Source organism: Carya illinoinensis, chromosome 15 (genome assembly GCF_018687715.1).
Source record: "Carya illinoinensis cultivar Pawnee chromosome 15, C.illinoinensisPawnee_v1, whole genome shotgun sequence".
Classification (NCBI taxonomy): Eukaryota; Viridiplantae; Streptophyta; class Magnoliopsida; order Fagales; family Juglandaceae; genus Carya; species Carya illinoinensis.
In genome coordinates this window covers 43,122,376-43,134,775 of record NC_056766.1, presented here as the reverse complement: position 1 = coordinate 43,134,775, position 12,400 = coordinate 43,122,376, and the positions used below count along the sequence as shown (strand labels likewise).

Below are 12,400 nucleotides of genomic sequence, written 5' to 3'. Positions count from 1 at the left end.
TATAATAGTTGGCCCAATCCTCATTAAGAAAAATATAAATAATTAAATTTACATATTCTTTTCAATTTAAACTTTTAAGACAGATTGGTGATTTCACATGTCATACATTATATGTACTTAGAAGAGAGAGATATGTACCATAAAAAACAGATTTTTTTCATATTGATCTCTTTTGTTATTTCTTTACCCGAAATTTATCTTATTTTCTTGTTTAGTTATACAGATGAGATGAAATGAGATGAAGAATCTATGAATAATAGTGAGATAAATTGTGAATAGTAATGATGAAATTATTTAAGTTAAGATTTTCATTGGATTTTTGGAAAGGTAAGAGAAAATGTTGAATTACAAAATTATAAAGTTAAAATAAGGGTTAGAATATAATTTTTTAATATTATTTTAGTTTTGAGATATGAAAGAGTTGAATTATTTTTTGTGTTTTATTTGAAAATTTTGAAAAAGTTGTAATAATTGAGTAATGATTATATGAAAAAGTTAAATATTTAAAAATTTGAAATTTAAAAAATATTTTTTTTGAATGGTATTTGGATGTTGGATTAGATGAGATCAAATAAAATGGTTCGAATAATTTATTTGAAAAATATTTATTTGAAAAATCTACATACAGTCACTTTTACGTATTTTTTATATACTCTACTAATATGATTAGCCAAAACAGTTATTTTATATTAAAAAAAATAACACAGCCAATCACATTAGTGGAATACACAAAGCTAGAGTATGCAAAAAGTGATTGCATACAGAATTTTTGTAAAAAGTAATGGATTCTCTATCCCGCGACAGATCGAAGACAAAAATTGAATACAAATGGACAAAGAATATGACAAATTGGACCAATTGAATGGATGAATTATTATTTATTAACGTAGTTTCCTTCTATTTTCTGGGCTTGATTATTTACGCTTATGTTCTTGCTTTGTTCAGCAACAGCCAAGTACTTCACGACGAGTATGCTTTAATTTAACTCGTATATATATAACTAATGGACCTCTCTTGTGAAGTACATAGTGGTATTGTGTTATATGACGTTGGATGCTGAGATAACAATTGTAACGGCTTAGATGATGTATGCAGTATTTTTGAAGGCGTAGATTTGGTTAATAATGATATGAAATATGAAGGCAATTGGGGGCGGAAGGTTTTGGACAATTTGAGAGTTCAATTTTATCCCAATGATACTGATCCTTCGTGGGTACAGTTATTTTATAAAAGTTTCGAAGTCAAAGCGGTATTCAAGATTAATGAAATACAAACTTTATGGAGAGCTATACCACTGTATTGCTAATACAAAAGGAGCTTTTGTGGATCCAGCATTGTACGAGAATTTTGGTCTAACAGTCGTGGACGCAATGAGCCACAGATTATCCGTCTTTGCAACAGATTAGGGAAGCCTAATAGAAATTATTATTGATAGAATCTCAGGCTATTAGTGGTAGTTTAGGAAGTGGGATGTATTTTCCCTGGCTTCATCTCATCTGAAATTGACATTATTGCTTCACTTTAAGGGCAGCATTTTTATCATTTATTGATATGCATAATGCATATTTCTCCTAATGTCTCTGTATTTTGTGCTTTTTTTTCTACATAATTTCAACATCCAACATTAGCCTCTCTCGTATTGTAACATTTTTGTATGTTGTGCCTATATCTTTTCTAAGAGGAAAATGCTAGTTTGCTCTAGGTTTGTCCCTTAGATTTGACCACTAGTGCATTTTAATTTTTTTTAAATGTTTAAAAATGTTAGTATTAATAAATTTGTGTTATTTTTTTAAATATTTAAAGATGATTAAAAAATATTTTTAAAAAAATGTGAGATTGCACTTGGCGTGCTAAGTAGTAAGAGTTTAGGCAGCATAGTGTAGGACCCTTTTTGGTATATCAATTGGACGTCAGTTTCAAAACTTACCATAAAAGTGTAGTACCAAGACTTGTTTACCTTTATTAGACTGTGCATAGTATATATGATTCATAATCAATACTAGGCATTATTTCTTTTGGAGAAAGCTCTTTGTCAATGCCTGTAACAACCGATCCAATCCAATATTGCTGAGGATGAAATATGAATGATTTTCTTGTGTCTAATTTAAATTTAATGGGCTATTTTAGACAAGTCTACAGGCTATAACTTATTGAAGTTGGATATGAATTTTAACTAGGCACATAGGCCGATAGTCCTTTTTGGTGGATTATGGAATTTTATTGGGTTTGATAATTAGAAAAAAGCCATTTAATCTTTTATGGGCCTGCTAGAATATATTTATTTGATAATTGGCCGATGAATTATTTTATGAGCCCATTTGTTAAAACCATTTTATGAGTACAGAATCAAAAAGGAAGTAAACATGAAAATGGGTTTCAGGATTATGTTAAGGTGCAAAGGTGGAAGGCAGCCTTAAAAGACGTGGCCAAATTGTCCAGGTTCCATTTAGGGAACAGGTACTTCTAGCGAACTTTTACCTTCAAAACATCCTTGTAACCTAATGCATATATTTGTGTGTGTGTGTACCCTTGTTTCATCATTTGTTTTCACGTGAATAGTTAAACATGAAAAGCATTTTTTATAAGCATTAAACAGAGAACATTACATACATAAATGCCATCCTGTTTTCCTGAAGTAGGCATAAACAGAGATTAACAATTGCATATTAATCTAAAGCCATATCAAACACAATTCCTCATGGTTTCCAAATTTCTTGGAGCCAATTTGAATTGTTAGATAGTTTATAGAATAGAGATTTTAATAATTTTCAATAGAAATGCTTTCTTTCATGACCCTAAGGCTCTCGATCAATCTTGTATTTCAGCAGTGACTCATGCAGAATGGGGTGTGAACAGAAGAACAGGATAGTATTTTCTTTAGGAAAATGATAAAAACTACACCAGTATCCTAGTATTATCTCGCTTCACTGGCCTTAAAGATCTCTCTTCACTGACCTAAAAGATCTAGTAGACCTTAATACACTTTTTTTTTTAACTACTTTGAAGATATTAATGTTAATGTATCTTTCAATGTGAAACTTTTGATCTTTTTAAATGTTCATTCTCTTTTGTATTGGTAGGAAAGAATCTGAGCTTATCCATGAGATAATTCAATGGGTGGAGTCAAGAATAGTGGATAATACAAATTTAAGCGTTTTCAAGTATCCATGTGGACTAGAGTCTCATCTAAGTATTGGAAGGAAAGATAATAAACGCATGATAGGGATGTTCGGGATTGGTGGAATTAGTTTGAAGCTTTTTTTATTATTATTGAAAATTTGGAGAACCTTCATTTTAATGGAGAGGCTGGTCTAATTCTTTATGAGAGATCCAAGGATATCATAGAAGTTTGATTTTAGCTAGTCTAATTCTTGATGATGTGGTTCACTTGCCCCAAAACATTTCTTTATGATTGGTTCAGGTTTAAAAGTATAATCATCGTAATAACAAGAGGTCAACGTTTATTAATTACTTGTGACATTGATTTAATGTATGACGTGAAGGGATTGGAGTGCAACCAAGCTCTTCAACTATTTAGTTGGCATGTCTTCAAAAGAGAAATGGATTAACGATTATGTGGAACTCATTAAACATATAGTACGTTATGCTATGGGTCTCCACTAATGTTAACAGAGCCTGGAAGTCAAGTAGACGAACCTATATGATATAGGTGTTTGCATCTGATAATTTTTTATATTGTGCTTATTTCTTCTAAGCAAGTTCTCAAGTGACAACTAATCATATTTAATTGCAGATAGTATGTCGGATGCATTGAAGCAGGGCCATGATGATAGTATGTTGGATACATTGATGCAGGGCCATGATGATAGCATGCCGGATGCATTGAGGCAGGGCAACTATCTTATAAAAAGATGATTTTTGAGGTAATATTTGGATTACTTTTCTCCATAAAAGTAATTTTTACACGCAAAAATTAACATTCCATTTATTATTTTTGATAAGAAAAGGTTTGTTGCAACAGGCAAAAGGGTAATGAAATCCCAGAACTTACTGAAGGAATTAAATAAATTAATAGAAGACAAGGGAGACTCAAGAGAGGTTTTGGAGAGCCTACTTGGTTACATCATGTGTTCCACCCAGGTGCTCATTTGGTAACTCTTCCATGCGTATGCACAATTATGTAGGAGGGACTAACTCTTTTCCATCTTCAAAATACTATGCAGGAGGCAGCAGTTGTTCCACCATATGTTGCTCTTGGCATAGACCAAATCCTGGATTCTGGAAATTTGTTAAGGTGAACTCTAAGGACTTGTCAGGAGACGCTATCACTGCTTCAGAATACTTGAGATTCAAAGAAGTGATCTTCGATGAAAACTGGTAATTAAGTGTGACTTAGGGGAGAAACTGACATGAAAAACTAGCATATAACATGCAGAGTGAGAAAACCACTGGGAACAAAATTTTGCAACTACTTGAAATTAAATAGTTTTCTTGAAAACATGGATATGTATAACCCTGAGATTTATGTATTTTTAACAAAAAATGTGTGTGTAGGCTTTGAGTTTTTTCATTCTCATGAACTTGGTACTTGATCTTGTAGATTAAAAAAAAAAAAAAATTCAATATGAGATGTGATGTGCCTTGTAGATAGATTTTGGAGTCCTTGACTTATCCACTCCTCGCATGACCCTTAGTTCTTCTATCAAAAATGGTGTTAGCTTCATCTCGAAGTTCATGACGTCAAGGCTGCATGGGAATCATGAGAGTGCAAAGCCACTACTCAAGCACTTACAAGCTCTATATTATAAAGCAGAGGTATAAACGCAGCTCATACTTTGGATACACGGAGAATGGAAGAAAGTAATTTGTTGTATCATACTTTGGATACACAAATAATGGTGTTCCAATTTAGCAGGATCTTATGATGAATGCAACCTTGGATACAATCGCTAAGCTAAAAGTGCCCTGATTGTATTTGTCTCTGCAATCCCCATAGAGATACCATTTCTTAATTTTGAGCAGAGGTGACCATTATTTTATGTTTACCACCCTCATTGAAAGTAAAACTTGTTTTGACACAAATTCCATGATAGGTGGATATTGGATAATACACGCTATTTCTGTATTTTGCCTTCTTGTAGGTTTAAGGAGTGGGGCTTTGAGAGAGGGTGGGGGAACACTGCAGAAAGTGTTCAGGGGAATGTTAGTATGCGTTCTGAGGTACTCCAAGCACCAGAAACCGCAAAGTTGGAGTTGCTCTTCAGTAGGCTTCCCGACATATTCTGCATTGTAATCATCTCCCCTCATGGCTACTTTGGGCAGTTAGATGTCCTTGGATTGCCTGATACTGGCGGCCAGGTAAATAATGCATTCAAGCATCATTAATTCTTTTGGTGAGCTATTAACAAAGGATTTTAAGAAATAATTCTTAAGCAGTATAAGGTTAGCAAGGATCAGGATTAGTTATGCATTTAACTCCTTAATTTCATTTTACAGTAACAAGACTTATACCTAATAGTAGAGGGACCAAGTGCAACCAGGAGTTGGAGCCTATTGCCAACACTAAGCACTCTCACATACTTAGAGTCCCATTTAGAACAGAGAATGGGATTGTACGCCATTGGGTTTCCCTTTTTGATATCTGCCCTTACCTTGAGAGATTTGCCCAGGCATTAGCCATCATCTAGCATTTTTTGTCAGTTTCTTTTTCAAAACAGTTTTCTTATTCTAGTCTTTTCCCTTTCTTCTCCCATCACTAGGATGCTACTGTTAAGATTCTTGAACACATGGAATGCAAACCGGACCTCATCATTGGGAACTATAGTGATGGAAACTTGGTCGCGTCTTTGATGGCTAGCAAACTTGGAATAACACAGGTCTAATCCATCATCTTGAATTGCTTATAAACATTTTATTTTAATCTATTTGTTACTCTAAATGTGAACTTTGGCGTGTTAATAACCCAGGGAACTATTGCCCATACTTTAGAAAAAAAACAAGTATGAAGATTCAGATGTAAATGTAAGGAATTAGACCCCAAGTATCACTTTTCATGTCAGTTCACAGCCGACATATTTCAGTGAATGCAGCCGATTTCATCATAAAAAGCACGTATCAAGAAATTGTCGGAAGTTGGACTTCTACAGTATGAAACATCTACAGCATTTACCATGCCTGGACTATCGAGTAGTCTCATTATCAATCTCTTTGATCCGTTCAACGTTGCTGCCCCTGGGGTTGATCAGTCTGTCTACTTCCCATACACAGAGACACAGAGGCGGCTAACTTCTTTCCGCTCGGCCATTGAAGAACTACTATACAGTAAGGACGGAAAAAATGTGCACATGTAAGTCTAAAGCTTCTTGTAGCCTCTCGGTTACATTTAATTTATGCACATCCATCATGTACTAAAAGTATCATCATAGCAGTTTAACTCTAAAGCTGGATGTGTGCCTGTAAGTTGTAACAGAGGATATTTGGCAGACAAGAATAAACCAATCATCTTCTCGATGGCACAACTTAATACAGTGAAAAACATTACTGGAATAACTAAGTGGTATGGAAAGAACAAGAAGCTAAGAAATTTGGTAAAATCTTGTTGTAGCAGGATTTTTCAGTCCATCCAAATCAAAGGACTGAGAAGAAACCGCAGAAATAAAAAAGATGAATGCCTTGATAGAGAAATACGAACTTTATGGAGAGCTATACAAAAGAAGTTTTTGTGCATGCAGCATTGTACAGAGAATTTTAGTCTAACAGTTGTGGAGGCAATGAGCCGTGGATTACATTTGATGGGCCATTTTGGACAAGTCTACTAGCTATAACTTATTAAGGTTGGGTATAAATTTTAACTAGGCACGTAGGCCCAATAGTTTTTATTTGGTGGATTATGGAATTTTATTGGGGTTGATTATGAGGAAAAAACCATTTACTCTTTTATAGACTTACTAGAATCTATTTATTTGATAATTGGCTCATGAATTATTTTAGAAGCCCATTTGTTAATACCATACACTGCCTAAGACTAAGGCTCCAATATTAGAAATGAACCACACCCGATTACTCCAAGGCCCAGACCCATTTGTTCTAAACTAGTGAGACCCAAGGTATAGTTTATTTACAAACTCCATGCCATACACGTCTCCATTCCACTAAGATTCACGACAACATTATATATATATACACATTATAAATCAAGAACAAAGTACTTGTTCAAGTATCAATTATTCCTTTACCTCTACAGCTGAGCTAAATCAAAAACAAAGAACTTCAATCCTTTCTAGATATAACGGTAATATAATCCAACAAGTTAATCATCAAAATCACATAACATTAAAGAAAATCAAACCCAAAACAACCATGGGTTACTCTTTAAATGCCAAGCTAAAAGTCTAGCCTATCGTCTCTAGATTAGCAAAATGCTCAAAAAAGATAAACCCTAACATCCCATAGCTGTCCAAAAATTTCCAGGAAAAAAATAATGGACAATCCAATTAACAAAAAAACTGGGCATAAAAATAAAATTGCTCGTGCCCAAAAAAATACATCCAAAAGGAAAACAGTCGATAAAAAAAAAAAAAAAGGGACTCTCCGCAGAAATCCTAACCGAGAAAAAGAAGGCCTGAAATCTGCTGCTCCCACGTGATGCCACGTTCGTGCTGCGTTTTCCCTTCCGCGTGATTCTGCTGCTCTTTCTGTGAGGCCACGTTCAAGAGCTGCTGAAGGCCACATTCCAAAAGGAGCTTTTGTGGATCCAGCATTGTACGAGAATTTTGGTCTAACAGTCGTGGACGCAATGAGCCACAGATTATCCGTCTTTGCAACAGATTAGGGAAGCCTAATAGAAATTATTATTGATAGAATCTCAGGCTATTAGTGGTAGTTTAGGAAGTGGGATGTATTTTCCCTGGCTTCATCTCATCTGAAATTGACATTATTGCTTCACTTTAAGGGCAGCATTTTTATCATTTATTGATATGCATAATGCATATTTCTCCTAATGTCTCTGTATTTTGTGCTTTTTTTTCTACATAATTTCAACATCCAACATTAGCCTCTCTCGTATTGTAACATTTTTGTATGTTGTGCCTATATCTTTTCTAAGAGGAAAATGCTAGTTTGCTCTAGGTTTGTCCCTTAGATTTGACCACTAGTGCATTTTAATTTTTTTTAAATGTTTAAAAATGTTAGTATTAATAAATTTGTGTTATTTTTTTAAATATTTAAAGATGATTAAAAAATATTTTTAAAAAAATGTGAGATTGCACTTGGCGTGCTAAGTAGTAAGAGTTTAGGCAGCATAGTGTAGGACCCTTTTTGGTATATCAATTGGACGTCAGTTTCAAAACTTACCATAAAAGTGTAGTACCAAGACTTGTTTACCTTTATTAGACTGTGCATAGTATATATGATTCATAATCAATACTAGGCATTATTTCTTTTGGAGAAAGCTCTTTGTCAATGCCTGTAACAACCGATCCAATCCAATATTGCTGAGGATGAAATATGAATGATTTTCTTGTGTCTAATTTAAATTTAATGGGCTATTTTAGACAAGTCTACAGGCTATAACTTATTGAAGTTGGATATGAATTTTAACTAGGCACATAGGCCGATAGTCCTTTTTGGTGGATTATGGAATTTTATTGGGTTTGATAATTAGAAAAAAGCCATTTAATCTTTTATGGGCCTGCTAGAATATATTTATTTGATAATTGGCCGATGAATTATTTTATGAGCCCATTTGTTAAAACCATACACTGCCTAAGACTTAGGCCACAATATTTGAAATGAACCAAACCCGATTACTCCAAGGCCCAGACCCATTGTTCTAAACCCGTGAGACCCAAGGTATATTTTATATATAAACTCCACGCCATACACGTCTCCATTCCACTAGGATTCACGACAACACTATATATATATATATATATAAACACATTATAAATGTTCATCCACAACTTCCCTTCTTGCCAAGCATTTTAAAAAAAAAAGTATTTAAAAAAATATATATTTAAGAGTATAAAAACAATGTATAAAAAAAATTAAAAAAAAAAAACGTTCACTCCATATTCATCGTGTGATGTGATGTATTTATAAAATTATAGTCATCTATGAATAGACCATTGTAACTTTGCGTTTACAAATTCACTACAAATAAAAACTCCAAAATTAAGCAAATCTTATATACAATGAGCAATAGATGAGACCAGTAGTGAAGAAAAGCTAACGGGTTTTAGATTACGTGTGATTCAACTGAGGCTGACCTCTTTTGTTGTGGATACCAATTTTTTTTTTTTTTGAAATAGACTTCAATTCAATTCATGAATGAAGGAAGTTACAGCTGTGACCAATAAGTTCGGGTATAAACCCTGATTACAAGTCAACTACTCATCGGTGATACGCTCCCCCGCACACAACTTTCATCGTGTCGGACATTGTCTAAAAACTTCAAAAAGACTCTCTAATGACACAGCCATTCTGAGATGCGAGACTCTGTAAAAACAGAGATGTCCATCTCGACTTGTCTACGAGAAAACACAACCACCCCACCCTCCAAAAGAGGAGGGGGATTTTTCACCCTCATCCTTCAAAAAAGGATAGGGACTAAACTACCCTTATCCTCCAAGAGGAAAGGGAATGCCTATTTCAAATTTTTATTTAAACCCTAACAGACAAAACAAAAAGTAAGAACAACTTAATACACCCTAAAAGGAAAAACCCATGCTATCCACGCCGATTGCCCACGCCGAAAGCCCATCTACTGTCTGCCCCACTTTGTCCCCTACCATCCTGCTAACCGTAACTGCCTCCATCCTGCGTCCTGCCACATTCTGCAACCTGCAGGTAAGCAACAGACAGCACCAAATTGCAACCGACGAGCCATCCTCAATGCACAACCGGACAAACACACAGGCAGCAGAAAAACCATCACCGTAAGGCTTATTATAGACTAAAAAGCACCAGGAACCAAACAGACTATAACAAAAGATTACAAACCGAACCAGAGAACCAGACTAAAATCGGCAAGACAACTAAGCAGACTAAAAGACTAAACAGATTAAAATCGACTGTAAAAACAGACTATAACCCAACTGTAACCACCGTCGCCGATCCCCTCCTTCGACCACCATCCATAAAGAAACCTCCATAAGCTACGGTTGGGCTCCTCCCCAGAAAAGGCACCTTATCCCCCCATGCGTGTTGGCATGCAACCGAAACCTCCTCTGTTTTCCATGGCTGAAACAGAGTCCTTAATCCTCATCGGAATACATCCCAACTTCGCACGCCAACCATCGCCTCCGAGAGCAAGCCGCACTAACCATCGCCTTCAAAACCATCCCCTCAGCAGACCAACCTTTCGGCAACTAACCCCAAACCATCCTCACCCCCACATGCACCTCTCAAAGCATGCATGTCTTCATTTTATAAGTCTGGAAGCTAGCGCCTCCCCGTCGTATAAACCGTCCAAAAACAGCCGGTCAGGGACACTAGATTGGGTCATGGGTCCTCCAGCCAACCACTGCCGTACGCACCCGATATCCTTCACCTTCGTCCTATAAGCTTCTCCCCGCCCAACTGCGTGATTTGTAGCGGTTAAGGACACGGGAACCAGGCCTGGTAATGGCCATTTGTCCCACAGGTTCACGGCCACAGCTTTATTAGCAGGCTGAAAACACAACAAAAAAAACCTGAAAAAAACATCCTATATCAACTGGAAACGGAAAGAGTGGAGGGAGGGAGGAGCCGAGGCTTCCTCCTCCCTCTTAACGTTTTCTTGAGCTTTCCTAGAGAGAAGGGAGAGTTTCTCTCACTAGCTTCACGACTTGTGGATACCAATTTGATTTATCTTTTAAAAAGTAATTCTATTGAGTTTTCAATTTCTTCATCGGATACATTCAAATGAACATCAATATTGTCAAGGAGCACATCTTGATGGTGATCCTCTGCATTCTCTTCATGCTTGTGTATCAAATGGATTTTGCAAATTTTAAAGAACATAGATTTTGAGTATACATGATCATGATTTGAGTGTCTTAAAGCAATAACTCTTTGAAATACAACACCATTAGGCATCACTAATGATTTCAACACCATAACCAATATCAGGTGTTGTATATGAGGAGATAGCGGGCAAAGGTCCAATAACCACACATATGGCGATTCCTCTAATTTCATTCGAACACAAGATTCCATTAATGCCAATTACAAATGAAATATTGTTTGAGGTCTCTTTGCAGAGGCTAAACCAGTCTGGAATCCAATTTCCAGAAAATATAACGCCACTTAAAAAAATATAATATCATTAAAAACACTTCTTTAATTAATAAATAAAAAATAAATAAAAACAATATCTAGAAAATGTCTCGGACCACCTACAGGTGGCCCAAGCATTTCCCATGTCCAATACCGATCAAAATGATTAAAAAAGACAAAAGAATACAAGCTAATGGAGAAAGAGCTATCATGGAAAGCCATTGAAGAAATCCTCATGGAACAACTTGGTCATATTAGTTAGTAAAAGAAAAATGAGCAACTTCCTTTCAAAGAAAACTAATTGGAATAGGAAAACACTAAGGCTATCGTTGGTGGCTCCCGCTGGGGGCCACCGCTGGCCTTTTTTTTTTCATTTTTTTTAATAATTAAGAAAAAAATTGTTTAGTATAATTATAAATTTTTTATATTTTTTTAAAATATTTAAAAAATATTTAAAAAATGATTTGAAAACGGTGACGGGAGCACCAACTGTACCTGCAGCACCATCCATTGGAAGAAATCATACACAGCATCTTTTGTAAAGAAAAAAAGCACATGTCTTGAAATAAATCACCAACAGAATCTTTTATAAAGCAGACGCTTTTATGAAGCATAACAGCAGATGTCTTGGAATACATCACCCACCCACAGAACCTTTTATAAAGCAGATGTCTTGGAATGCCACATCACCCACCTACAGAACCTTTTATAAAATGAGTGGTTGTAGTCGCGGTCGTCGACATGATTAAAAAGAAAAGGGTACAAGCTGGTCACGAGTGTTAGTACGCAATAATTCCTTTGCGCGATTACAATTTAGCAAAAGTTCCAATTATAGAGATAAAGTGGGTCAGAGAAAGGAGGAACGTGAATGTCGGCAACTACTTGTTGGCAACAACGTGGACTATGCATGCCAGCTAATTATTTATCATCATACCGTACCACTGCTATGGGGTGTTACAATACCTAAACTTGTTTTTATCTTCTTCAAGCACTATAACTAATGGACCTTTTATTTTTTGAGAGGTGTTTCAATTAAAGATAAAAATAAGCCTAATAACTAATGGACCTTTTTCTTTTAGTGCGTAGTCCTTTAATTTATTTTTTCTTTAATTTCAGACCGAACATTCCCGCCCTGCCAGTACTATAACTAATGGACCTCTGATCTCGTGAACATAGAAGTTGT

The 12,400-nt window shown here is 35.4% G+C and overlaps 1 pseudogene; it reads left to right on the top strand.

Annotated features, from left to right (window-relative positions):
* The first annotated feature begins 3,759 nt into the window (after nucleotides 1-3,759).
* LOC122296972 lies at nucleotides 3,760-6,904 on the top strand (annotated as a pseudogene).
* Nucleotides 6,905-12,400: the final 5,496 nt, after the last annotated feature.